At 34.9% G+C, this 26586-nt stretch overlaps 1 pseudogene; it reads right to left on the reverse strand.

Annotated features, from left to right (window-relative positions):
* Positions 1 to 1788: 1788 nt before the first annotated feature.
* LOC113612404 (coiled-coil domain-containing protein 70-like) lies at positions 1789 to 2529 on the reverse strand (annotated as a pseudogene).
* Positions 2530 to 26586: the final 24057 nt, after the last annotated feature.

Here is a 26586-nt window from a genome sequence, read left to right on the forward strand (position 1 = left end):
TGTGCTATAAATAGTAACCAAAATTTCTTTGTAGCAGTGCGAATCTTCAGCTTAGCATATGAATTCAAACAGGAGAGACTGAAATTCTGATCAGTGTGTCTTCAGTTTAACCTAAATTCCTGCTGATTGAACTATGAGGCAATAATGACAGCTTCCTCACAGAGAAGGGTCACTGAAAACTGTACCCTTCCTGACCTCATCACCAAAGAGTAAAATAGTTTATTTTTCCTAAGCACTACAGTAGGGAGTTTTCAGAGTAAGGACTATATTCAGTGCACAATAACATATCAGAATTCGTGTATAGACAATAAAGCAGCATACCACAAATCCCTAGAACACCAAGCTGGATATTCTCCTTCCTGCAGGTTTCTTCCACATGTTTTGAGATTAAAAACAACGATAAAGGCTTTGCATTTCCTCCCTGTCCCAATTGACTACAGGTCAGTTGAACACTGTCTACAAACATTGCTTTTTAATATTCTGCAAGGCTGAATTTTTTAATTTAAATGGTGGCTGTATAATTTCCAAAGAACAGTGGTTAGTGATCTGTTTATCAGACAGATAGATACCCTCTCTTAAGGAATAATCTTTATCTTTCTTCACAGGTTGTGGAATCCTTAAAATCAGGGAACATGTCTTGTTTCACTTTTTATATTTAAATGTATCTGTATTGCTTAGGAGAATGCTAATTAAAGGTGTTTAATAAGTGTATGTTGACTTTTTGCAGATGTGGCAGTATCTAGGGAAAAGGAAAGTCTTTTCTTCCTATACTTTTCTTATATTCCTATTACATAACACTAGACAAGAATCAGAATGAGCTATGATTTCAATAAAATCCATTAAATGTTTATACTGTATTAAATGCTCAAAATCTACGATGATGAAAAATAAGGTACACTGTAGCAGTTTGTAACCTAGTGTTCTGCAAATATCTATGTACTCTAATAAATCCATAAGTCCATGTGACTTAGTTTTTGCAGAATTATTTTTTAAAAAGAGCATTCAATTAGATCATTTGTCAACATTAATACATCTGAAAAATCCATTTCTTCCTTCCCCAGTTTCCACTGAATAGGGACCATCCCACAGATTCACATTCCAAACTCCACAAGCCCTATTATGAGTTTAGGGAACTTTGTTCTCTCAGTCCCTTTTCTCTCATTAATAGATTTATTAAAGAGCATGGCACCCTCCCAGCAAGCAAAAGGAAGAAAATAACAGAGAAAAAATAGTGGGAAGTCTGTGAACACTCACATATTTTAAAAATTCTTCTTAGTATTTTATTGGCCTCCTCAATTAGATTATTGGAATAAACATAAAGCAGAATATTCTTCTACAAAACATTTTTTTCACAATACATATGAAGGATGCAAAGTTTTATATTTCACTATATTTTTCATAATTCTAAGAGCAGGTTTTAAGACAAGTTTTCCTTTGTGATGTTGATTTCTTACAATATTCACCCAATTTCTCTGAAACTAAAGGGCAAACCTAGCTGGTCCATTCAGTGTCACGTTTTGAGTAACACATCTTTTCCATTCTAAAATAATATTTACCACCAATAGTGCTGTACAATTTAAGTAAACCTAAAGAAACTTTTTTTTTTCCAACTTTTCAGGACTTTATTTGGTTTCCAGGACCAGATTCTGTACATTTCCAAGCTTCCTACTCCAACACCACTAATAGTATTTCACCTTCAAAAGTTTGAATTTTTTTTTTTCTGGAATGTCAATGATATTCATGGTTTGCTGGTTACATCTTCAAGTCACACTTCTCCTGCTTTACTTTTTAATTGTACATTTTTCCAGCCAGCATGTTTGTTGTCTTTCTCCTGAAGAATCTTGTTCCACTCCTCTAGGACCTTCGCCTCTTCCAGAAGGGCCTTTCCCTCCTCTTGAAAAACACTGTTCTCCTCTCTCAGAGCCTTGTTCTCTTCACAAAGGGCCTGTTCCTCCTTCCACAGAGCTTGTTCTTCCATCTCCAGTGCAAGTCCTTCTTCCATCAGGGCCTGTTGCTCCATCCTGATCGCACATTCCTGATGCTGTAGGGCATAGATCTCCTCATGTAGAGAACTTATTTCTTGAAGGGTTTTCGCCTCGTTCTGGAAGGCTTTCTCCTGTTCCCTGAGAGCCTTGATCTGAACTTCCAGGGCTCGATTCTGTTGCCAATAAGACTTACTTTCTCTGTTCAAGGCATTGACTTTTTTCCCTAGGTGGTTTTTGATTTTCTAAAATCACACTTTTAAACATACACAGCAGCTGGTTTCGCTGTCTCAGGGACTGGTTCTCCCCCCGGATTAACTGATTGCCCATACGGAAAGCTTTGTTTTCTCCTCGAAGGGCTTTGTTTTCTCCCCAGAGGGACTTGTTTTCTTTTCTGAGAGCCTTGTTCTCAGCCCTGGACACCTTATTGTCTCTCTGGAGGTTTTTTTCCCACCTCCTGAGATCCACGTTTGAGCTTGTTTTGATCTTGGGTACAAGAGGAAAACAAATGCAGTGTCTTCCGTCTTTTAAATTCAGAGACAACCATTGTTTCTTAGTGTTTTATCTGAGAAGAGTATATAAACTCCTGGTGTGCTGGGTTCAACCAAAGGTGAACTAATGATATTTGGAATAAAAAAGGTCCTAGATTTGTTGAGAATGTGTTTGTATAGAATTGGCTGTTGGTTGACTTGCACAAATAGTAAACCCAGCAGGGATCTAAGAAGGCTCAGCGAGGCTCACTGGAGGGGAAAAAAAAGTGAATTTATGAAGAGAAGTCAGCAAATTAACTATTAGGTTGATATAAAAAAACTGAATAAGTTTAAATCTCAACACACAAAAATTACACAATAATAATTCTAGATTACATATTGAATCTAGATGCCAGATAAAAGTTAATGTGTTGAATTGTTATGTGTTAAACTAAGCTAAACTCTGAGCTAAACTATGTATAATCAACTATTAATCTTTCACTAATATATTCATTATTTTAATTAAATCATCTGCTATTGGCGTGGAAAAATACCATCTATTTTTTTAGAAAATGTCTTGCTTTGTGAGAACTAGAAAATATTTTTTAAAGAAGTTATACACTATAATTTTTACCATATTTACCTAGGCATTTAGTAGTAATATTACAAATTTAAACAAATATTCACATACATTTCTCTCGTCTCTGAATTCCCTGCAAGGCTGATTCCTCTTAGTACTAGAAAACAACTTGTCAAGATTTTATGTCATCAATAGTGATGTCATATGCTGGTGACTCTAATGATATAATGGGTGCTATACATAGTGTTTGGCTGGTTTTTGGTATGTTTTTTAAAAAAAAAATATAATTAAAAAGTAAGGTCATATTAGATACCTGTCTATACTATTAGTGAATATGTATTTAGTCCTTGCTTTCATCTAAATTATTAAAATTAATTTATAAGATTGATTTTTGTTATAAGCAAAATAACTTCTAATTATCATAACCTAGGAATTAACAAGTACTAGTAAACACTGTACAATTAAAGGTGAAAATACTTTAAATGATTTTAAGATCACTGAAACAATAATATACTCAATAATCAGTATTAGGTTAATTTGTAAATTATACTAAGGAAATAGCATTGGACACATTTTAATTCCAGTAATCCTATATAAGGTAAATTTTTAGATTATCCAATATATGTCCACTGTTAGAATATAAAACAAGAGTATTTTTATAATTTTTTAAAATGTAAACTTTTGGTGAAATATTAAAACATTTAAATATTACTATATTAAATAGATGTCACAATGTTTTAACTATTTATACTTATAAATTTATAATTGGCTTAAGGTATAAACTTGAAAATAGAATATATAATAATATGTATAATCCCAAACCACTCACCTTCATAAAGATTTACCAGTTTATTCACTGTGCCAGATTTCTTACCAGCTATTTACATTATATCTGTTTAATAAGATTGCAAAAGTATTTTTCTCACACAGTCATAACTCTCTAACTTAATAAAATAGTAAAAACAAAAAATTATAATGGCATGGAATGAGAGTTAATGTAAAATTAAGAGGATCTATGTGAAAATTTTCAATTTCTTTGTTTTTAACTTTATGAGAGTGAAAGATCCATTTGATCAGCTTCATCTATAATTTAATTGAGAAAGTATTTTATGTAACTATGTACCGGCTTCTTCTTTATACTAGTGTTTCTAGTCTAGCTGTTTTACTACTGCTACCATGGTAGCTGAAGATTCAGACAGAGTTCCAAAGACATTGGAACATTCTGTGTTAGAATGTTGCAATTCTTGAGACTTAAGGACAAACTGGGAAGCAAGAAGAAAGTCTCTGTTGCCCTTGATCTATTGAACAAAGTGAATTTATAATTTAAAACTTTCCCTCAATCTACAGGCCCAGATGGTTTCATCTATGGATTCTTTTAAATATTTAAGAAAGAAAGAATATTAATATTTCTATGAACTCTTTCAGATGAGAGAAAAAAAAAGAACTTGTTGTTTTGAGACCACATTACTTTACATAAAACCCTGGCAAGGATATTATAAGAAAGAAAAACTATAGTCAGAAGTATCTCATAAACACAGATGCAAAAATCCTAAACAAAAGATTAGTACACCAAGTACAACAATACATAAAATGCATAATGTGTCATCCATTTAACCAAACTGAATTTAATTCATGAACACAAGATTGAGTTAACATTGGGAAATCAATTAATGTAATTCACTACATTAATTTGTTCTGTTAAGAACAAAGGAGAAAACTTTCATCTCCTGCCAAGATGAGAAAAGTAAATTCAGAAGATTCAGAAAAAGCATTTTATAAAACAAAAATCGACACTTTCATCATTAAAACCAAAACCAAACTAACAATACCATCACCAACAATTTTTTCGCACAGTAAGAGCAGAAAAGAACTTCTTTACTTCAATTATAAGTGTTAAGAAAAACCTGCAGAAACATGCCAGATGATAAAATACAAATAGATCACAAGTATATAAAGATGTCCGCTATCATCACTTTCATTCTTCATTTTCCTGGAATTTTTACTATTACAAGATAAGAAAGTATGTAAGGATTAGAAAAAAATAAGGCTCTCAGGATTTGCAAGTAATATTTCAAACATTTCTGAGAAAATGTTAAATTATTATAATAAAATAGTTAAACTACAGCTAACCTATTAAAATTGAATATGATTTAGTAAGCTTATTGGATATAAGGTCAATCTGAAATCAGCTTTATTTACATATATTCAACTAATGATTGGAAAAGGAATTTTATAATTATATATTATTTACATTGGCAGCAAAAGCATCTAGAAATGAATTTATGCAAGACCTCTATATAGAAAAATATAAACATTATTGAGAGAAATTACTGAGGTACAAATAACAGGAAGAGTAGACCATGTTTATGACTGGAAGTTTCAATATTGGAAAGATGTTAAGCTTCGTCAAATTGATTTATATATTCAATGAATTCTCTGGAAAAATAATCCCAGCAGTTTGTATAAGCTCGTGTGTGTAAAATGAAAAGTTGATTCTCATATTTCTATTTAAATGCCAGGAAAAGCAATGACAATCTTAAAAAGAAGATCAACTTTCTAAAAAGCTATAGTAAATCAAAAAGCATTGTATGAATTCAAGGATAGACAAGTAAACCAATGGGACAGAATAGGAAGCTCAGAAACAGATGTACAAATTCATGGACTCTTGTTACATGGGACAAAACTGAGAAATCTCACAAACAACAGAGTCAAGTGAAATAAACAATATATCTCACATGATTTTATTTGAAATGCAAAATCATGTGATAATGTATGATAATAAAAGTCAAAGTAAAGAGAATTTCTTAGAGGTAAGGATGTGCTAATGATGACATGCTAGTAGTGTTCAATTTTTACTTCTAGGTGTGTATTCCTAGAGTTTGCTTATTGTTTGACATTTCATAGAGCTACCCACATGATTTGTGTGCTTTTTATGTATGTATGATTTACTCAAAATATTAATGTAAAAAGCAACAGGAGAAATGTTCACACATACATTGATGTATGTGTGTGTTTGATGTTTTTATAGAAGTCTACCACTTAATAGCAGTGTTATCTTGGGCAAGGTAACTTTTTCTCTCTTCGTTTCGTCAACCGCGGAATGAAGAATACCTGATTATTTTCGTATGTGGATACAATGAATTGAACTACATGTAAGGTACTTGGAAGTTTGTGTGGCCCATGATAAGTGTGAGTCACCACCACCACCATCATCATCATCATTATTATTTTTATTTTGCATTTTACTTATAGTGAAAAGAACTTTCTAACATGTCTTTATATCTGTATCAAATATCACTGGCATTGTTGCTCCTTTCACAAAATTTGCTGTTTCAGAATTTTCTAAAATTCTTGGTCAAATACGTTATTTCTGATCTCTTCAGATAAATCATAAACTTCAAGCCAGTCTTGCCTTTGATTATCATTCAAAAAAAATAAATAGAAGAAAGGGAAACAGAGAAAGTGACTCCCTATTTATTTATTAATAATATTAGAAGATAAAGACTTGATTAAAGGAAAACAGATGTCATGTTTAATAACATCATTTTAGAATGGAAAGTTTTCAAGCTTTCTAAACTTTTTTTCTAAATATCTGTTTATTGATTTGTAGATGAATAATCTGCTTTCAGACTTTTAATTTCTTTTAACTTGTTGACTAGTGCCATGCTCTATTTAGTAATGTAAGAATAGTGCCCATATAATTGCAGATTATTGGGTAGAGCTAATATAGTAAAGATTCAAAATCACATCCTCAGGAAACTTCTTGCATCAAGTCAGGAGTCACCTAACACCATTTTGTAGTTAACATGATTTATTTTCTGTGCTTTTTTGTTGAAGGCTTGGCACATATTGATTGCATAAAACATTTTATAAAAAATAAAACACCACATAAAAAATTGTGTGTTTACAAAGTCAGTATTCTAGAATTAAATATCTTAACATTTAAACTAGTGTAGTCTGGCCCTGGCTCTTGTCACTTTCCAGTTCTATGACCTTAAAAGTCCTTCTAGAGAATGAGCTGTCTCTGCTCTAAATCAGCCTAAATGACTCTTATCTAAAGTAAAATCAGGACTTTTGAGGAGGGAGCAGCCACAGGAATGCCAGGACCACAAATCCAGAGACACTTGGGTATGAAGGTTGAAGTTATAACTTAAATCTTAAATATTATAGTCCACAAGTTATTTGAGCTCCTGAGATTGGGAAAATAGCACAAGGAAAGTAAAAGATAAGCAGGAATCAAGCACGACTAATGTGGTATTATTGAGATTTTTGACATACCATTCCCAATAGTATCATTATGCTCTGAGTTGTATCCCCCCAAATTCATACGTTGAAATCCTAACCTCCAGTAATTCAGAATGTGAATGTATTTGGAGTTAAAGTCTATAAATAGGTAACTATTATAAATTAAAATGAGGTTATTAGGGTGGTCCCTAATCCAATATAACTGGTGTCCTTGTAGGAAGAGGAAGTTTGGATACAGGCACAGAGGGAAGGCCATCTAAGGACAAAAGGAAAAGATGGTCATCCCCAAGTATCAGAAGAAATTAATCCTGCTGACACCTTAATCTTAAACTTCTAGCCTCCAGAACAGTGAGAAAATATGTTTTTGTTTAAGTCCCTTAGGGGTACTTTGTTATGGCAGGTCTAGCAAACTAATGAAAAAATCATTCTTCTCTGTTTAAGTTCTGAAAAAATTGACCTTTGAGGGTGTACAGTAAAAGTTTAATGAATACATGGACACATTCTAATTTCTATAAGTAAAATGGGCATCCACTTGTGCTATCTGCCCTAGTAACATACATACACACACACACACACACGCACACGCACACACACACAGAAATGTATATATATAATGCTATTGCTCTGCTCTGGTATAGAACTGGTACAATGGGACTTACTGTTTTATTGGATCCTATCGATATTTGACTCATTAACCTAAAATGCTTTGGGCTTTTGGGGTGTAAAGTCAAATTCTATTACAAGTTATAATTATTCAGATATAATATATTATGGCATGCTTCACTTTAAGTCCCTGTCCCAAGGAAGATCTTTTCTGAAAATATTTTTTTTCCTTATAATGAAAATTGTATTTGCTTTCCACTTACTTTTTAATATCTCTTTTTCTTCAGACACCTTTGCTTAACTTTCAAAGAATCATATTAATGCAATTTCTTTCAGTACAACTACAAAGTCTAAGTAACCTGGTCCAGCCAGAATTGCATGGCTAATGATCAATATCTAAGCAAAAGCAGCCATTCATCTTCAAAAGTCTGAAATTACACCCTTTTTAGGACAAAATGGGAATTTGTTTTAACCTTGAACCAAATTATTGTCAGGAGAAATTTATTGCATTTTAAAACAATAAGAAACATATTTCAGTACAGGCTCCCATTTCTTTTTTGTAAGCCAGTATTTATTTAAGACTATTTTTTTCCTCTGTGCATATTTCTGGCTTTTCCATCCCAAGCTGTTTGCTGTTTTATAGCAAATGAAAATATCTTTGTGGAAATTGCATATAAAACTGTTTATTGAGACTTAAAAAAAAAATTGACCTTTGAAATTAGATCCATAGGAAGAAACTGACCATCAACAGGTTGATTTTCACCATCCTACATTACTGTTTTGCACAACCTTATTTTTATTTCTCTTTGGGTCCCTGGATTCTGACAACCAGTTCTATATTCATTTGGGATCTAGCTAGGAACCCAGAAATTACATTCCCCTGTGAGTAGGTATTTTCAATTATGCACAACAGTGGCTGTTTCTTCTCTTTCCTTTTATTAAACTGTTTAAGAAATCTGCCTATTAAGGAAATTTTTTTCTTTCTTTCTTTCTTTCTTTCTTTCTTTCTTTCTTTCTTTCTTTCTTTCTTTCTTTCTTTCTTTCTTTCTTTCTTTCTTTCTTTCTTTCTTTCTTTCTTTCTTGTATGGTGTCTAATATATAAAAATATTTTCTTTTCTTTCTTTCTTTCTTTCTTCCAAATAGAAAGATCTTTCTATTTGATTCTTCTTTCAAATAGAAAGAATTTCTTTCTTCTTTCAAACAGAAAGAAAATTTTCTTTCTTCTTTTGATTGAAGTATAGTTGACTTACAATACTATGTAGTTTCAGGTATACAACAGTGATGCCATATTTTTATATATTAGACACCATACAAAGTTATCACAATATTATTTAATATTTTACCTGTGAGGTACATTACAACCCAGAGGCTTATTTATTTTGTAAGTGGTAGTTTGTACTTCTAAATCCCCTTCACATATTTTCCCCATCCCCCTACTCTCCTCCACTGTGACAACCACTAGGTTTTTCTCTGTATCTAGGAGTCTGTTTCTTTTCTGTTGTATTTGTTTGTTTGCTTTGTTTTCAGATTCCACATATAAGTGAAAACATTTAGTATTTGTCTTTCTTGGTCTGACTTATTTAGCTTAGCAGAATACTCTGTAGGTCCATCCATGTTGTTGAAATGGCAAGATTTTATTCTTTTTATTATGGCTGAGTAGTATTCTGTTGTATATTTATACCATATTTTCTTAACCCATTCATCTATTGATGGGCACTTAGTTTGCCTCCTTGGCTACTGTAAATAATGCTGCTATGAACATGGGGTTGAATATGTCTTTTTGATTTAGTGTTCTTGTTTTCTTTGGATAAAACCCAGAGTAGAATTGCTAGATCATATGGTAGTTCCACTTTTTATTTTTTGAATTTGGTTGGCTAATATTTTTGTTGTGGATTTTTACTTTTATATTCCTCAGGATTATTGGCCTGTGTTTTTCTTTTCTTGTAGTGTTTTTCTCTGGTTTTGATATCAGGGTAATGTTTGCTTCATAGAATGAAACGTCTTCATTTTCTTGGACTAGTTTGAGGATGCTGTGGATTAACTCTTAATGTTTGGTAGAATTTCCCTCTAAAACTCTCTGGTCCTCTACTTTGTTGGCAGTTTTTTGATTACTGATTCAATTTCATTACTAGTAACTTGTCTGCTCAGATATTCTATTTCTTCCTAATTCAGCCTTGGCTGATTGTATATTTCTAGGGCATTGTTCATTTCTTTTAGGTTGTAGAAGTTGTTGGTATATAACTAGTCATAGCAGTCTCTTATGTTTGCTTGCTATTGGTTATAATATCTCTTCTTTCATTTGGGCCCTCTCTCTCTTGTTTTCTTTTCCTTTTTTTTTTTTTTTCTGTTTTTAGTAAGTCTGGCTAAAGGTTTGTCATTTTGTTTATCTTTCCAAAGAATCAGCTGTTTGTTTCATTGATTTTTTCTATTGTACTTTAGTTTCTATTTTATTTCTGTTCTGATGTTAATCATTTCTTTCTGTTAACTTTGGGCTTTAATTGCTCTTCTATTTCTAATCCCTTACAAGTAAATTTAGGTTGTCTATTTGATATTTTTCTTGTTTCTTGAGGTAAGCCTGTATCACTACAAACTTCCATCTTAGAAATGTTTTCCAATATCCCATAGATTTTGAAACGTTGTGTTTCCATTTTTGTCTCAAAGTTTTTTTGTTTTGTTTTGTTTTGTTTCTCTTTGATTTCTTCATTGACCCATTGGTTGTTTAGTAACATGTTGCTTAGTCTCCATGTGTTTGTGTTTTTTCCAGTTTTCTTTCTGGAATTGATTTCTAGTTTCATACCATTGTGGTTGTAAAAGATGCTTGATATGATTTCAATCTTCTTAAAATTATTGAAACTTGTTTTATAGTCTAGCATGTGATCAATCTTGCAGAATGTAATAAGTGCACTTAAAGAAAATGTATATTCTGCTGTTTTGAGATGAAACTTTCTGATGGTATCTATTAGATATATCTGCTCTAATGTGTCACTAAAGACCAAAGTTTCCTTATTGATTATCTTTCTGGATGATCTATCCATTATGTAAGTGGATTTTTAAAGTTCCTACTGTTATTGCATTACTGTTTATTTCTTCCTTTACGTCTGTTAATGTTTGCTATATACGTTTAAGTGCTCCTATGTTGGATGCATTAATATTTGTAAAAGTTCCAACCTCTTCTGGGATTGACCTCTTCATCATTAGGTAATGCCCTTCTTTGTTTTTTGTTGTAAAGTTTATTTTGTCTGATATGAGTATTGCTACCCCAGATTTCTTTGCATTTCTATTTGCATGGAATATCTTTTTCTATCATTTCACTTTCAGTCTGTGTGTGTCTTTAGCTCTGAAGTGAATGCCTTGTAGGTGGCTTGTAGATGGGTCTTGTTTTTTGTAAATTCAGCCACTATATGCCTTTTGACTGGAGAATTTACTCCATTGACATTTAAAGTAATTATTGAGAAGTATGTGCTTATTGCCATTTTGTTAATTGTTTTCTGGTTGTTTTTGTAATTCTTCACTATTCCTTTCTTCTTCTTTTAGTCTCTTCTCTTGTGGTTTGATGGTTTTCTTTAGTGTTATGTTTGGACTACTTTCTCTTTATTCCCTTTCCCATGTTTTATGTTTTTGATGTGATATTTTACATCTTTTTATTTTTTGTATTCCTTAACTAATTATTGTGGCTCTAGTTGATTTTATGTGTTTTGTTTTTTAACCTTCATACTAGCTTTTTAAATGGTTGGTCCACTGTCTTTACTATATATTTGCCTTTACCAGTGAAATATTTTCTTTTATATTTTTATTTTAGTATTTGTATTTTTATTATGAGTTATGGTATTTTCTTCTTCACTTAAAGCCAACCATTTAACATTTCTTGTAAAGCTGTTTTAGTCATGGTGAACTAATGACTAAAACTCTTTTAGATTTTTCTTGTCTGGGAAACCTGTTACTTCTTCTTTGATTCTGAATAAGAACTTTACTGGGTAGAGTACACTTGTTGTTGTTGTTGTTGTTGTTGTTTTTAGCACTTTAAATATGTCATGCCACTTCCTTTTGGCCTGCAAAGTTTCTGTTGAAAAATCAGCTGATGACCTTATGAGGATTCCCTTGTGTGTGACTTGTTTTTCTCTTGCTGCCTTTAAAATTCTCTCTTTATCTCTAATTTTTCCATTTTAATTATGGTAAATATTCATGTGGATCTCTTTGAGTAAATTTTGTTTGGAACTTTCTGGGCTTCCTGGACTTGAAAATCTGTTTCCTTCCCCAGGATAGGGAAGTTTTCAGCTATTATTTATTCAAATACATTTTCTTCCCTTTTCTCTTTCTCTTCTCCTTGTGAGAACCCCTATAACGTAAATGTTAATATGTTTGATGTTGTTCCAGAAATCCCTTAAGTGGTCCTTTTTTAAATTATTTTCTCTTTTTGCATTCTGATTGGGTGATTTCCACTATTCTATCTCCAAGATTGCATATGTATTGTTTTGTATTATATAATCTGCTTTAGATTCCTTATAGTGGATTTTTTATTTCAGTTATTGTATTCTTTGCATATCATTTTTTAAAATATTATATTTTCTAACTCTTTGCTGAAGTTCTCACTGTGTTCCACCATTCTTCTACCAAATTCTGTGAGATTCTACGTGACTGTCGCTTTGAAGTTTTATCAGGTAAATAACTTATCACCATTTCATTAGGGATTTTTTTTGGGGGGGTGTATCTTTTTCTTTCATTTGAAACATTTTCCTTTGTCTTATTTTGTTTGACATTCTGTATTTGTTTCTGTTACTTAGGCAAAACACTTACTTCTCCTGGTCTTGAAGGCATGATCTTGTGTTGCAGCATCCCTATGCAGACTGTCTGCACCCAGTGGCTTTGGTGGTGACCTTGCTGCAATAGCTGGAACTAGATCTGGGCATGGGCCGGGGAGCTGCTGAGGCAGTCTTGGCAGTCCAGCTAGAGTGCCAGGTGCTTTTTATTCTACTGCCTGTGTCCTGAGACTGAGTGAGTGAGTTTGTGTGTGAACCTTTTATGAGCAGAGTCTTGGTTTCCAGCAGTCCTCGGGCTTTCCTGGTCATAAGTTCCACTGGTTTTCAAAGCAAATTATGGAGTTTCATTTTTCTGGTGCTCGATCCTATGGCTGGAGTGTCCAGTATGAGGTTTGAACCCCTCACTTCTTAGGGGAGACCTCCAAGTTTATGACATTCTCTCCCATTTATAGATCACCACACTAGGGGTGTGAATCCTGACAAAATTGCATCTCTGCCCCACTTACTCATCTCGACATTTTCCCTTTATACCCTTAATTGTAGACAAGCTGTTCTGCTGGTCTTCAGTTTGTCCTCAGAAAGAGTTGTTTCATATGTAGCTGTAGTTTGGGTGTGTCTGTGGGAGGACATGAGCTCAGGACCTTCCTTCTCTGTCATCTTGATCCTGCCTTCTCAGGTTCTTTCTTATATGAAGTTAACCAGCTCAGAATCAACTTGACTCTATACGGTTTTTGCACTACCTGGAATATGCAGGGTATGCCTGTTTGTGGTTTTCTCCTTGACCTGTAATATAAAAAATATTGGGGGCTACTAATCTATTTTTACTAATACAAGCTTGGTATTAACAATTCAAAGCTAGAACTTCTCTAGTGTGGTAAAGTACACACAAAATTCAGCTGACAAATCATATAAAAGCAGCAAATACTCTATAAATCAGTTTCTAAAAGAATTTTAAAGAGGTAAGGTGATATTTTGCCTAAAACTGAACCTGTGCTTCATTTATGCCTACTTAGGAGATGCTGAACTTGTGAAGCAAGCAATGAAAACATGCATGCTGAAGCCACCTGCATCAACTAAAAGAACAATTGTGGGCTTCCCTGGTGGCGCAGTGGTTGAGAGTCCGCCTGCTGATGCAGGGGACACGGGTTCGTGCTTTGGTCTGGGAAGATCCCACATGCCGCGGAGCGGCTGGGCCCGTGAGCCATGGCCACTGAGCTTGTGTGTCCGGAGCCTGTGCTCTGCAATGGGAGAGGCCACAACAGTGAGAGGCCAGTGTACCGCAAAAAAAAAAAAAAACAGTTGTTAGCTTGCAAGGATCATAAGTAATCTAGCCTTTGCAGAGGGTAGCCTTGAGATCTCCGTGCCTTTTGCTTGTTAACCTCCCAGCAGCCAGACTTTACTTATCAGACCACAGTCATGGGGTTCTGCTGACTATTAAGCCCCATGAGTTCTGACTTGCAGAGTACTGCAGCATCTGAAGTAGTCCCTTTTGAGCTTTTTTCTGAGATTCTAGTGACTTTGCCAAGCCTAGAGAGGTCCAGCACTTCTTCTGAGACCTAGGCATTTTTCTGTAAGGTGTCGTCTTTGCTCAAGTCCTTGCAATCACTACAGAACTGGCTTGAACATCTTGCACAGGTCTCAGGACTAAAAGGCCAAGTGTTCCTCTGTAAAAATATCACCTGGATAGCATCTCTTAGGTTTAAAATACTTTGCTCACAAACTGAAATCCAAGGCCCAGTGCCATACATCCTATACATATGGGTAGCTTTAATTGCTTCCTTAAACGACTTTTTTGTTTTATATTTTAGAATAGATAAAGGGTATATCAAAGTTTAAGGTCTCTGTAAAGTAAGGGCTCAAATCTGCAAATGTCCCAAGGAGGGACAGTTTCTTGGAAAATATGAACTTTTCAGGAAATCGATTAATAATAGGTACTTTCTGTGGGTAATAAGAGTGGTGATCATCTGTACAAATTTGAGGTAGATCACTCACCTGCCCAAGGAGGAATGAGTAAAGTGGTGTAGAGAGGTCATAAAGTACATGAATTGAGAAAATTCCAGTGAATGTGAAAAAGAAATGTTCCTCACAATCCCCAAGAAGTAACAAGTGAATAGCAACCCACCATTGGGGAAAACTGTTGATGGAAGAATATGGTGCAAGAAGAGGAATGAAAGCCTCAAGTTCTGTAACAGTAAGGGGTTAAAGATAAATAATGGAAACCTAAGAAGCTTAGGGCAATAGCCAGAAAATCAGGAAACTTGGAAATAAGATTTAAAGTTACCAAATCAGGCAACAACAGCCTTTTATTTTGTTATATTTGTTTGAAAAGATCAAGGTTGACCTCAACTGTGGAGATCAATTAGGATACATTCCAATTTAAGTATTGCTTTCAACTTTAAATTTCCAGTATTGTCTTAAAAAACAAAATAAAACGAAAATGACAATCAAAATAATAAGTAAAAACAATGACTTAATTTTAACTTACATTCAAAGAACATTTCCAAAATTATAAAAACAAAATGCAATCACAGCAATGGTTTGTTTGAGTTAAGTGACTACCTAATTACTTTACAGAAAATTACTTTCTTCCTTAAAACAGCGTGAGGTTGCCAAATTTACTCCTGTTGTAGTGAGGAGCCTCACGCTATTTGGCTTCTGGGCTCCATCAGCATTTGTCTGCATCTGCTTTCATCCTCCTCAAACTCCTCTCAAAAGGAGCCCAGAGAACCTGCAATTCACGTCAGGGCACCCAGCCAGATTAGAAGCTGCCAAATATCAACATCAGGTTTCCTGAGAAAAATTAAGTTACTTAAGCCTTCTCCCTAGCACATCAATGATGTTGGATAAAAGGTTATGCAATTTGAATCTCTATTTCCACCCCGTTAGATAAAAAAAATTTGGAAGTGAAAATGTGAGGTTATGATGTGATTTGGACATTTTACGGTGACCTAACCTTTTCAATTGTTATTCTTACTGTGTCTGGCTATCATGTTAGCAATTTTTTAAAAATGTTTTTCTACAGTTGTCACACTACAACATGGACAGTAGAATGTGAATGATTTCACGTATTACATTTTAAAAGGGTTTTGTGGTTCTATGCCCATCTTCAATAATTCATTTACTGTGTGGGAAAATTGATGATATGCATGTGTTTTCACTCTGATTATTGTCTTTCCAATAATTGATTTTGAATAGATTTATGATAAAGAAATTTAAAATTTGAGACTGAAAGCAATAAGAAACCTCAGTTGCCAGTAATTGAATGGGAAATTTGATTAATATTTTCATTGATTTTTTCATCAGTAAATGGTAATAATAATATTATATCCTCATAGTTTTACTTTGAAGTTTAAACAAATTGATATATGTAAAATTTTAAGAATATGTGGTTAGTCATTAATGAAATTAGCTGCAATTATTATATTAACACATATTTTGAATTCCAAATAAAAAGTATATATTGTTAATAACAACAGTAAAAATATTTTAAATGTTTATAGTAGTTTGTCGTTTGAAAACCTGTTTTCACATACATCAATTTGTTTGCCTCTTCTGGCAACTGCATAAACAATAATAATATAAAAATTCTAAATTTAAGTCCAACTGTCTATTTATTTATTTGTAAAATTTACAAACTAAATACTTTTATGAATTATTCCAAGTCATGTAGGGGAAGAAAATATTTCCCTTCTTCCCTTCTAGGCTCTTTGGCTGGTCTAGTAACTAAATTGACATAAACAGATTAACAGGAGAAAAACAAAACTTAATTACAATTGTATAGGAACCCCATAAAAAATATGAGATTCAAAGAAGTAACCAAAGCAGGCAAATTTTATACTTTTTAGACAAAGAGCAATAAATTTGTGAAGAATTGACAGGAGAAAGAAATTTGGGCTTGGGGTAGTAAATTAGTGAGAAAGTAACAAGTTTTGCTTATGTCGCCTTTCTGGCCCTAATTTCCATATTTCCAGTGATATTGATGCCTTCTACCCTCCTGAAGGTAGGGAAGATACCTTTCTCATGGGAGATTTATCTCCTGCTTTCAAGAGGACAAAGGAGTGTCAGAGTGTCCCCCTAGCACTGGTTGTTTCATAAGTTACTTTAATTCAAAATAATCAATACACCAAAATGGCATATTTTGGGGTGGCTTATTCTGCTTCCCTTCATATACTTGGTGACTATGAAAAGGCATAACTTCAGGATTTTGGCTACAAATCATGACTATCCTATGCTATGAGTTCTCACTTATCAAATGGATACCAGAGTCTTAGAATAGGGGGAAGTTTTTCAAACTCCCCTCAGACTACACAGACTAGAGTATGATATTTTTCTGCTTGGCTGCTAGGTATAATTAGTTGATACCTCCAAATATATTTCATCATTGTATATTTGAGTACACACATGATTTTATAATATTTCCTAGAAAAGAGAACTGATGTGGAGTTTGAGATGGAATAAAATCATAAGATAGATACACCAACATGCTATTAATCAAGTGACTTAGTGACTGAATAAAAAAATAATTAATAAATAATAATAATAGGCTTCATTTTATCTGTGAGTGTAAACAATGAATTAATATCAGAAGGATGTTAATGAGGGAGCTGATTTGGTAACTTTGTCATTCAGGATCTCCCTCAGGTCCTTAACTGTGGGTATTAAGTGTGAATGTATGTGTTTTCCTTTTTCTTTACATATACTGATAAGCACAGTGTTCATGACTCATTTACTTTTTAAAGAAATTTTCTGAATATTCAGGGGTAGTGTCTCTATGGGAAAATTTTATTATTTATTCAGCTTTCTCTAAATATAGGTAATTAAGAACAGATCCTAAGTTATTTCTAGCAAGTCAAATCGTCAACATTAATATTTAATTAGCCACATCATTTTATTAGCCACAAATTACAGATCCTATAGGCCACAGGATTAGAATATCTGAGACTACAGAATGGGTCTCCCAAAGTCTCAATCAAAAGAGAAAAGAAACAAGGAATTTTAGATAAAATATTGCAAACATTTCTCCATATTCTTTCTAAATAATTTCCATCCCACATATTCATATGATGAAAGAGGCAGAAGGACAGGTTGTGCTGTCCTGTCCAGGTCCCCTATCTCCACTCATGTTTCATAATGGGCTACTGCAACAATTGGCTCTGCATTGTTGCTACATTGTTGGCTCTGCTTTTAAAGAGTCAAGTTTCCATATCTCCATCTCAATGAAGCTGTAGCCTGAGAGTGAGATGCACCAAATGACTGGTATTCTAAAGTAATTGTTAGGTTGATTTAAATAACAAAAGAAATTAATTATGTAAATGTCCAGCTATTCTCACCATTCAGCCTTGATGAGCTTCAGCAGAGAACAGGAAAAGTTGTCTATCTTTTCTTTTCTCCTTCAATACCCTATGAGAATAATATTCATTCATGTTAAACAGCTCAATGAAACTGACACATTTCTAAAAATAAATATGCTGGAACATATATTGTATAGAAAGGAGTACGTAAGTCTAACATATTTATAAAAACAGCATAGATATTAAGAGTTGAAGAAACCGAGATATAATTTTAGGAAGAGAAGAATAGTTTATAACACAGTAATAAGAAAGTGCCTTTTTATAGCATCTACCATAGCTGGAAGGAATTTAGAGATAATGGAATCTAACATCTTCACTTTAGATGTAGATGCTGATACAGGGAAAAAGCTAAGCTTCATGTCTAAGGCCATATAACTGGTTAGCAATAGAACCTTCACCAGAGCCAAGGTATTTGACAAAGAGACCAGATCACTTTTCAGAATGTCATAGCTGACTTTCTATTGAGTGAAAAAATTGTTTTATTTCATCTTATATAGTGAAAATGCTAAAAGTGAAACTGAGCAGGACCCTATGGGGCTCCTGGGCACAAAAACCTTTCTATGTCCCCTTCTCTGAGTTCCAAAGGGCAGGTTCAAATAGTTACTAATCAGGAGAGGGAGGGGATGCAGAGACAAGGGAGGAGATGTCAAGAAACAATAGTACAAACTTGGGGGCAGGGTCCTGGTGTCAGTCAAGGGATACACATAACATTACCTTTGAGCTCTTCTCCAGAACTCAAATCCCCCACCAAATTGAAGATTTGATGAAGCCCTCTTCATTCCAGAACTCACAGTTCGCCTATCATCTCCTGACTCCAGATGATCTTCGGATTTGTTAGGTAGTTAGTCAGACATTGGCAGCAAGGAAGCAACAGTGGTAAAAAGACAAGAGGGGAGTAGTAGAGTTACACCCCAAGTATCTGGGGACCCTCCCCTGATCCCATCCAGAATGGGTGAAACTATGCTCGTGAGGTAGACAACTTATCCTGATAAAGAGGGAGCAGTGTAACACAAGAGAACGTCCCTGAGCTGTGCATGCCCAGACCAGACAGGCATATAACCTATAGTAAACGCAAACCCATAGTAGCATCATTATAATAAAATCTGCATGTGGTTCTCTCCCGCTTCTCTGGGTGGGCTTTTCTTAGTGAATCAAGGGTGAAGGCATGAGCAATAAGGAACTTGTAATATAACTTGGGACTGGCAATCAAGTAATGATCCCCTGTCTTTCACCCATGATCGCCCGCTGCCTTCTTGAAGAACACTCCTTATAAACACCCCTAAGCCCGTACAGGAGGGCTGCTTTCAGTTTGCAGAAACAGCCCACTCTCCCTCTGAATGTAACTATGCTTTAATAAACTTTGCTTTGCTCTAAAGCCCAAAGTGGTAGCCTGCAATTCTTTGCTTGCTCTCACAAGGACAAAGATTGTTGGTCCGGGTCTTCCATTGACCTCCTCAGTTGAAGCTATTTGACACAACACATGCCAACCCAGTAATAGATTGAAGAAATGTGAACCCTACATGCACCCTGATCCTTATCAGCAACCCAGCCCCTGGACTATAAGAATCCTCACAGACCCCTCTGGGTTGGGGCACTCAGTTTTGAGGGCATTAGCCTATTGTCGCCCCCTTTGCCTGGCAAAACAATAAAGCCATTCTCTTCTACTTCACCTAAAACTCTGTCTCTGAGATTTAATTGTGTTGGGGTACAGAGGCCGGACTCGGCTTTAAGAGTTTTTATTTCTTGATTTAAGGAGGCATTTTCTGATTCCTAGTTTTACATGAGCCTGAAAAAGAAAATTCTTCCATCATTTACCTAGGCAATCCAAAAATTCATTTCACTATGTGATGTAGTGGCCCTTGGGTCACAAATACTTGCTTGTGTTACAAATACTTGCTTGTGTTTGTAAAAGTCCTGTAAAAACCCTTAGCTATGACTGACACACTCATATTTCTATGAGGGAAGTAGAGAAGAAACAGAGGTAGCAATTTTGAGCAGACTACACTTGAGAAGGACAGTGACATTAGATGAGGGAATAGGAGAATTGAGAAAGCTTATTTTTCCTTTGTGTTATGAGAAACCTATTTCAGGAATTCGGATTTATTTAACAAGTGTATATATCAAACTTAGATCAAGAGCACATAGGAAATTCTTAAATGAATCAGATGTGATCATCTCAGCCTTTAAGTTATGAACAATTAATTGAGGGTATAAGGGAAAACATGAAGCAGATATTTAACTGAGAGCACTTTGCAAAAGCACTTAAAGACTATATGGCACATAATTAACAGTGCTGAACAGTTATTCACAGACACAAAATTAGAATGTGATATACACTGTAATAATGCCTGTAGCCTAACACAAGGAAAAAGAGGCATTCTTAGTAGGGCTTGAATAAATAGGTAAGATTTTAACTAATCTAACTTGACAAGAATGAATACATGACAGAAGCAGTGTGAGGAGAACTAAGAAGTCAGGAAAAAAATAAATAAACAGTAGGCTCTTTCAGTAAGCAATGTAAATATAACTCTGAAAATATTTGTTCTTTTACATTAGTCATATACACTCATGAAAAGAATGTAGGTATGTCATCCCCAACCTGCAACAAACAATAAATTGGCCCAGATTCTTCAGTCTGTTTGTTTTGATTTCCTCTGTAAATTTCCTTCATTTCAAAATTGTGCTTTTTTGATAATTTAGACCTAATTGCATAATAATGGTCTTTTATATGTACATGGTTCTGGCTTTCCTTTTTTCTGTTTCCTATGCTTATCATATGTATGTCACTAACATTTGCATTATTTATATCTTTAGAGGCAAAGCATGATCTGTAATTATAAGCAAAGAAAATCAACACCTTCTTACCAAAAGACAGATTGCCTTAAGTAGAACAACAGTTATGAAAAATTGAAAAAAAAAAATGTGGAAGTCCCAACCTAACAACAGATGCTGCTGTTTCTACCAAACATTGTTCTGTCTCTAAGCCTCATTTCTGAAAAAGTGTGAAGTTAATCAACACAATATATCAATAATTGTATTTACAAAGTTTATATTGATAATCTCTGTGCAATTAAGATTCTTTGAAACCCATCTAAATTATTAATATACTTTAAACAATATCTTGAATTTAAAAGTTATATATTTGTTATTTGACAGTAAAATTGTTGACAAAGAGACTTTTTATCATTCTTAATTAAAGTGATTGGAATATTTTGTACTGATTATATTGTTTTTCTTGAGCAGACTCAAGAGAGTTTTTTGACGTTGACGTAGACTTTTCACAAAAAAAATCTTCACAGGCACTACTTAAACTTGCCTCTCCCTTATAAACTTGTACAAATTACCCATTCTAAATAGATATATGCATAGGTATAAGTGAAGCTATAGACAGATATCAATTGATTATGTATAAATATATTGGAAAATATCCTTATGCATACATATATATTTAGATATATACAGGTATACATGTATGTGTATATTGAGGACGGTCAATGCTATGATGTAATGTGATGTTTAAAGACAGTGGGATCACATGGCAGGAGTCAGGAGATTCACTTGAGTGTGGGTCAGATAAGCTTCATAATGTTGACCTAAAACAAATAGACTACCAGCTATTTCTTCAGGAAAAATAGGTTGCTTCAGATCAGCAAAGAATTGCAATTTGAGGTCTGCAACTATGGTGAGCCATATGCAAGTCCCCTAAAAAATGGAGAAAAGAACTCTTTTATACAGGGAAAAGGGAAACTGGGAGGGCTATAGTAAACAAAGAGAGCACATTTGTCATTGGCTGAGTCCTGACAGTCTCTCATTGGCTGAGCTTTTGCCAGGCAAAGAAGAGGGAGTCTTTCTTCTCCCTCTTGGGCTCTGCTATCAACATAGGGCATAGGAGTGCCCACTTCTGGCCTCCCAACTCTATTTTAATTGAAGTTTCTGCTTATTAACTTTTCTTTACGTTTCCCTCTTTTTATCAAGATCTTTCTCTGAAAGCATTGTTGTTCAAAAGTCAGGTTTTCTGGTTTCGGTGACTTTTTGTCACTCAATGCCTGGGAGAACCTTTCTGGGTGTAGTGTCTCACATAAGAAGGAAAGTGCACAGATGCAAAAACTATTGAGGTCACTTCTGAGTAACAAGGAGAGGTAGGAGGGAGAACTCTCAGGCATTTTTAATCTAAAGTCCATATGTTACCAAGATCATCAAACATAGACATTGAAGATTATCTGAAACATTATGCCATCATCAAAGGTTTGGCAGACAAACTTCCAACACATCTGGTCAGGAGATCTCGGAACAGCTGTCTCATCAGATGTCATTTGCTTCGATTCAGGGAAACTTTTACTTTTGGATCATCAGATAATGTGCAGGTTCAGTCAGGGTTCTGTGATTTCTTTAGTTGTGTCACATGAATCCAAGAGTCTATTTCTTGAGTTTGGTGGCATAAGGCTTGGTTCACAGCACCTGATAGGAGCCTTTCCAGCAGTGTTAAAGAGTCTTTCACAAGGTATGTTTTCTAGTGGATGGCATCTCCAGGTTGCAAGGTATGATGCTTAAGGTACTAATCTCCTGAGGTTGCACTGTGAAAAGATTGCTCTACCAAAACGTGGTTACTTTTAATAGAAACAATTAGGCCTGTGCAATATTGGAGTGTCTCTCCTTTGTCAGTTGTGGGTTAAAAGAGGCAGGGGCCAAGTGCATTATGTGTCCTTTGACTATCTCAAAGGCTGAGGGTTTAGGAGTTCCCAAGGGGGTGGATCTGAGATTCAGGACTAAGGGTACTCTTTTTGGACAAGGTATTTGGAGGGCCTCTACAGATTTTGCCATTGAGTCTTAATAATGTCATTAGTGCATTTGACTAAACCAGAGAATTGAGAGTGGTAAGAACAGTGAAAATGTTGAAAAACTAGCCAAACAGCACAGCAAGTACCTGACAAGTAAAATAATGGGCTCCTTGATCACTATGAAGTTCAAGAGGAGGTCCTCAGCTAGGGATAATCTGTTCCAAAGGATGTTAGCCATGAAAGAGGCAGTAGCCTGATCACAACGGAAGGCTTCAGTCTAGTCTGTGTGAAAACATACAGTACATGACTAAAACATGTGTATATTCATTAGACAGAGGAAGTTATATGAAATCCATTTGCTAGAGCTTGAAAGGTCCATTAAGCACTTTAAAATGTCTGGGAGCTGTACAAACAGGTTTCACTGGGTTGTACTTTGAATAAATGGGCCAAGTGAATTATATACTTTTTTGTAGCCTTATGAATGTTTCCCCAGCATCACTAATTCATGAAAGCTATTGTTTTGTCAATAGATCACTGGTTTAATGCATGTACAGTGATTAAAAGTGGAAATTTTAGTTTCCTGTAGGACTGAACTGTTATTTGGTCCAAACCAGAGTTTTCTCTTTTTATTAAGCCTGTAATTGTTGAGTTTTCACTCTTGTTTTTCTTTTTCTGAGGCTAGTTATTGTGCTTCTCTAGCCAGTTTTTCTAAGTTATCATTTGGGGAAATATCCCTTTGGACCATGACAGAGGTTTGACTGCTGTTAGTTCCTTTAAGGGCAACACTTCTTGCAGAAATGTCAGCAAGGTCATTTCCCTTAGCTTCCAGAGAGTCAAGTTTAGAATGTCCTGAAATCTTAATAATAGCTAAAGTGGCAGGTATAAGTATTGCATCCAATAATTCCTGAACATAAGGGCCATTTTAAATTTTATTTCCACTCCAAGTAAGGAAACCATGTTGCTTCCACAACATTTCAAAATCATGACCTACTCTGAAAGGATAACTATTAGCAGTATAAATACTGGAAGTGTTGCCATTTGCTAAAGTGCAAGCCTGAGTGTTGTCCTTTGCTAAAGTGCAAGCCTGAGTAAGGGCACGTAATTCAGTGTGTTGGACCAAAATAGCAATAGGTGCTTCCTCAACAATATCAAAAGTTGCTGCCTCAACAATATCAAAAGGAGTTGCGATAGCGTACCCAGCACTATATTGCTACTGTTATCTTTTAAATAAGAACCATTAGTGAACCATGAGAAGTCAGCATTACCTTAAGAAATTTCCTATAGATAATTACAGGGAGTCACAAGGTGATCCATCAGTGGTAACAGTTGTGAAGGACTTCATCAGTGACAGAGGGGAGAAGGGTAACAGGATTAAAGTTATTACAACACAAAAGAGCTATGTGAGAAGCAGTTAATGAAAGAACTTCATAGGAGGTGAGGCAGCTAAGAAATGTTGAGTGTGATGAAAATTTGGGAAGGCTTCTACTGAATGAGGTGCAAAAATGGTTAAAGAGGATCACACAACGACTTTCTCAGTGGCCTTAACCAAAAGGGCAGTGGCTGTAATGGCTGTTAGGTAAAGTTCCCCATGTTACATGGTGCAGTTGCTGGCTATAATACCCTATTGGTCAATGGTGTTCCCTGTGTTTTGTGGTGAGTACCCCAAGGGTATTCCCTTTTTTCATATGTAAAAAGAGAAAAGGTAACTGATCATTGGGATGCCCAAGGGTACATAGGTTTTTCAAACTCTCCTGTACAGCCTTAAAAGCTATGATGTCCAGTTCTTCCCATAAAATTGGGCTGGGGTTGTTGTTATTGAGTAAAACATACAGAACTTTGACCATAGAGAAAAATTTGGAATCCAGTTTTGACAATAACCAACTATTCATAGAATACCTCACAGTTGGTGCTCACTTTTGGGTTTTGGAAAACTTAGGACACTATTAAGCCTATCTGGACCTATGTGTGTCCCTTGTTCTGATATCAGATGCTGTAAATACTGAAACTGCGTTTGGGCAAATTGCAATTTTTTTTTTTTTTTTGGACTACATTATGTCCCTATAAGGCTAAAAATTTTAGCAGGTGGATGCTATGTTCCTGTGAGGTGGCTTGAGAAAAATAACAAAGAAGCACATTTTCTGCATATTACAACAAAGCAGAACCTCAAGGAAATTTTATACCGTCCAATTCAGCCTTCAGAATTTATGAGAAACAAGAACTCCACTCAGTAAAACCCTGAGGCGTTATTGTCCAAGTGAGTTTTTGTTTTTTTTTTTTCCCCAAGAGAAGACATAAAGATATTGGATAGCTTTATCAACTGAAATACAAAAGAATGAACACCATAAATTGCAGTCAAGAATTTACTTTAGGTGGAAATGGAAGTTGGTAACATTTAAGGGTTAGGAACAACATGTTGTTGAGAGATAACAATGTTGTCTATTTTTCTGAGGCCCTGGACAAACCTCCACTCTCAGCCCTTAAGTTTTCTCACCATTAAAATGGGAGTATTATAGGGCCTAGTACAAGGGCTAATGGGTCCTTGAGCCATATAATTGTCTATAGTGAGCTTTATGCCTTGAAGTGTTTCTATACTTATAAGGTATGATTTGTTCTGGGAGGAGGTTTTGAGAGTTCTATTTGAATCTTCATGGGAGGGCTGCTGTGAATTTGGCCAACATCAATTGAAGACTTTGCCTGTAAGGAAGGTTGTAGCTGATTCAATGGGACAAATTATCAGTGTTTCCAGGATTAGCTCTAATACCGTCATACATGGAGCGAATAAAAGATGTCAAAGAGTCATTTAATTCACCTGGTTAATTTGATGACTACTGTCAGATTTTAGAATTATTTCCCCCTTTTGGGAGAAAGAAATTCTGGCATGATACTTCTCTAAGAAGTCTCAGCCAAATAAATGAACAGGGGTGGAAGAACTAAGGAGAAAAGCATCTGTATATAATCAAAGGGCCTAAACAAAAATGAAGTTTTAAAGGCAGCAACATTTTGAGGTTCATTAGAGATCCTCACTATTTGAACTGTTTTCATACTCTGAGGCAGGGGCACTGAGAGTTTGGCTCTGATTTCAGAAAGAGACTGAAAGAGACTCATCTCTAATCTGGAGAAATGTTTCTCCAAGCTGATTAAGAGGGAGGATTGGGAAGAGCCCCTGTTCTTCCTCAGAGACCCATCACTGAGAATTGGGAGGATGTTGGAAAAGCTGGTTAGAAGGTTGAAGGCATCTGAAGTGCTTAAATTTGTAACAACCTCTTTTCCAATGTCCTGGCTCTTTGCAAAAGCAGCAGAAACTTGAAGAGTTTTGCTTTTGTTTAGGGACCTTCACCTGCTGAAGCAAAGATTAAAAATTTTAGCTTTCTTCCTTTTAGGAGACTCATCTAGAGTGAGAAAGAGCTAGTGTGCCAGATTAACTGAATCTGAAGTAGGCAGTTTCCCATTCCATCCTGATCTTTTTTACTAGAAAGGAAAGGTCCCAATTCAGCCCATGAATAAGCACACAGTTAAAAGCTACCCTGGTGGAATCAACATTTGAAAGAAAAACAGAATTTTAAAAAAAAAATCTAAAGGCAATTGTAATATTCATGAACAGGTTCATCATATTTTTGTGTACAACACTGAATTTTGATCCAACCAACGGGCTTTTGAAAAGCTCTAGGAATTGTTCCATGAAGGTGCCTAGTGATTGCTTGAATGTGATCATATAATAAATTTAGTGGGCTGATCTCCCAGTTGTAATTCTAGAGACCTTTCAGGATTTTTCAAGTTTGCTGATTTTATCCAATGCTGGGCCTGACTTCATTGACAAGCA

This window comes from Aethalodelphis obliquidens, unplaced genomic scaffold (genome assembly GCF_003676395.1).
Source record: "Aethalodelphis obliquidens isolate GAN/ISIS:26980383/991018 unplaced genomic scaffold, ASM367639v1 scaffold76, whole genome shotgun sequence".
In the NCBI taxonomy this organism is placed as follows: Eukaryota; Metazoa; Chordata; class Mammalia; order Artiodactyla; family Delphinidae; genus Aethalodelphis; species Aethalodelphis obliquidens.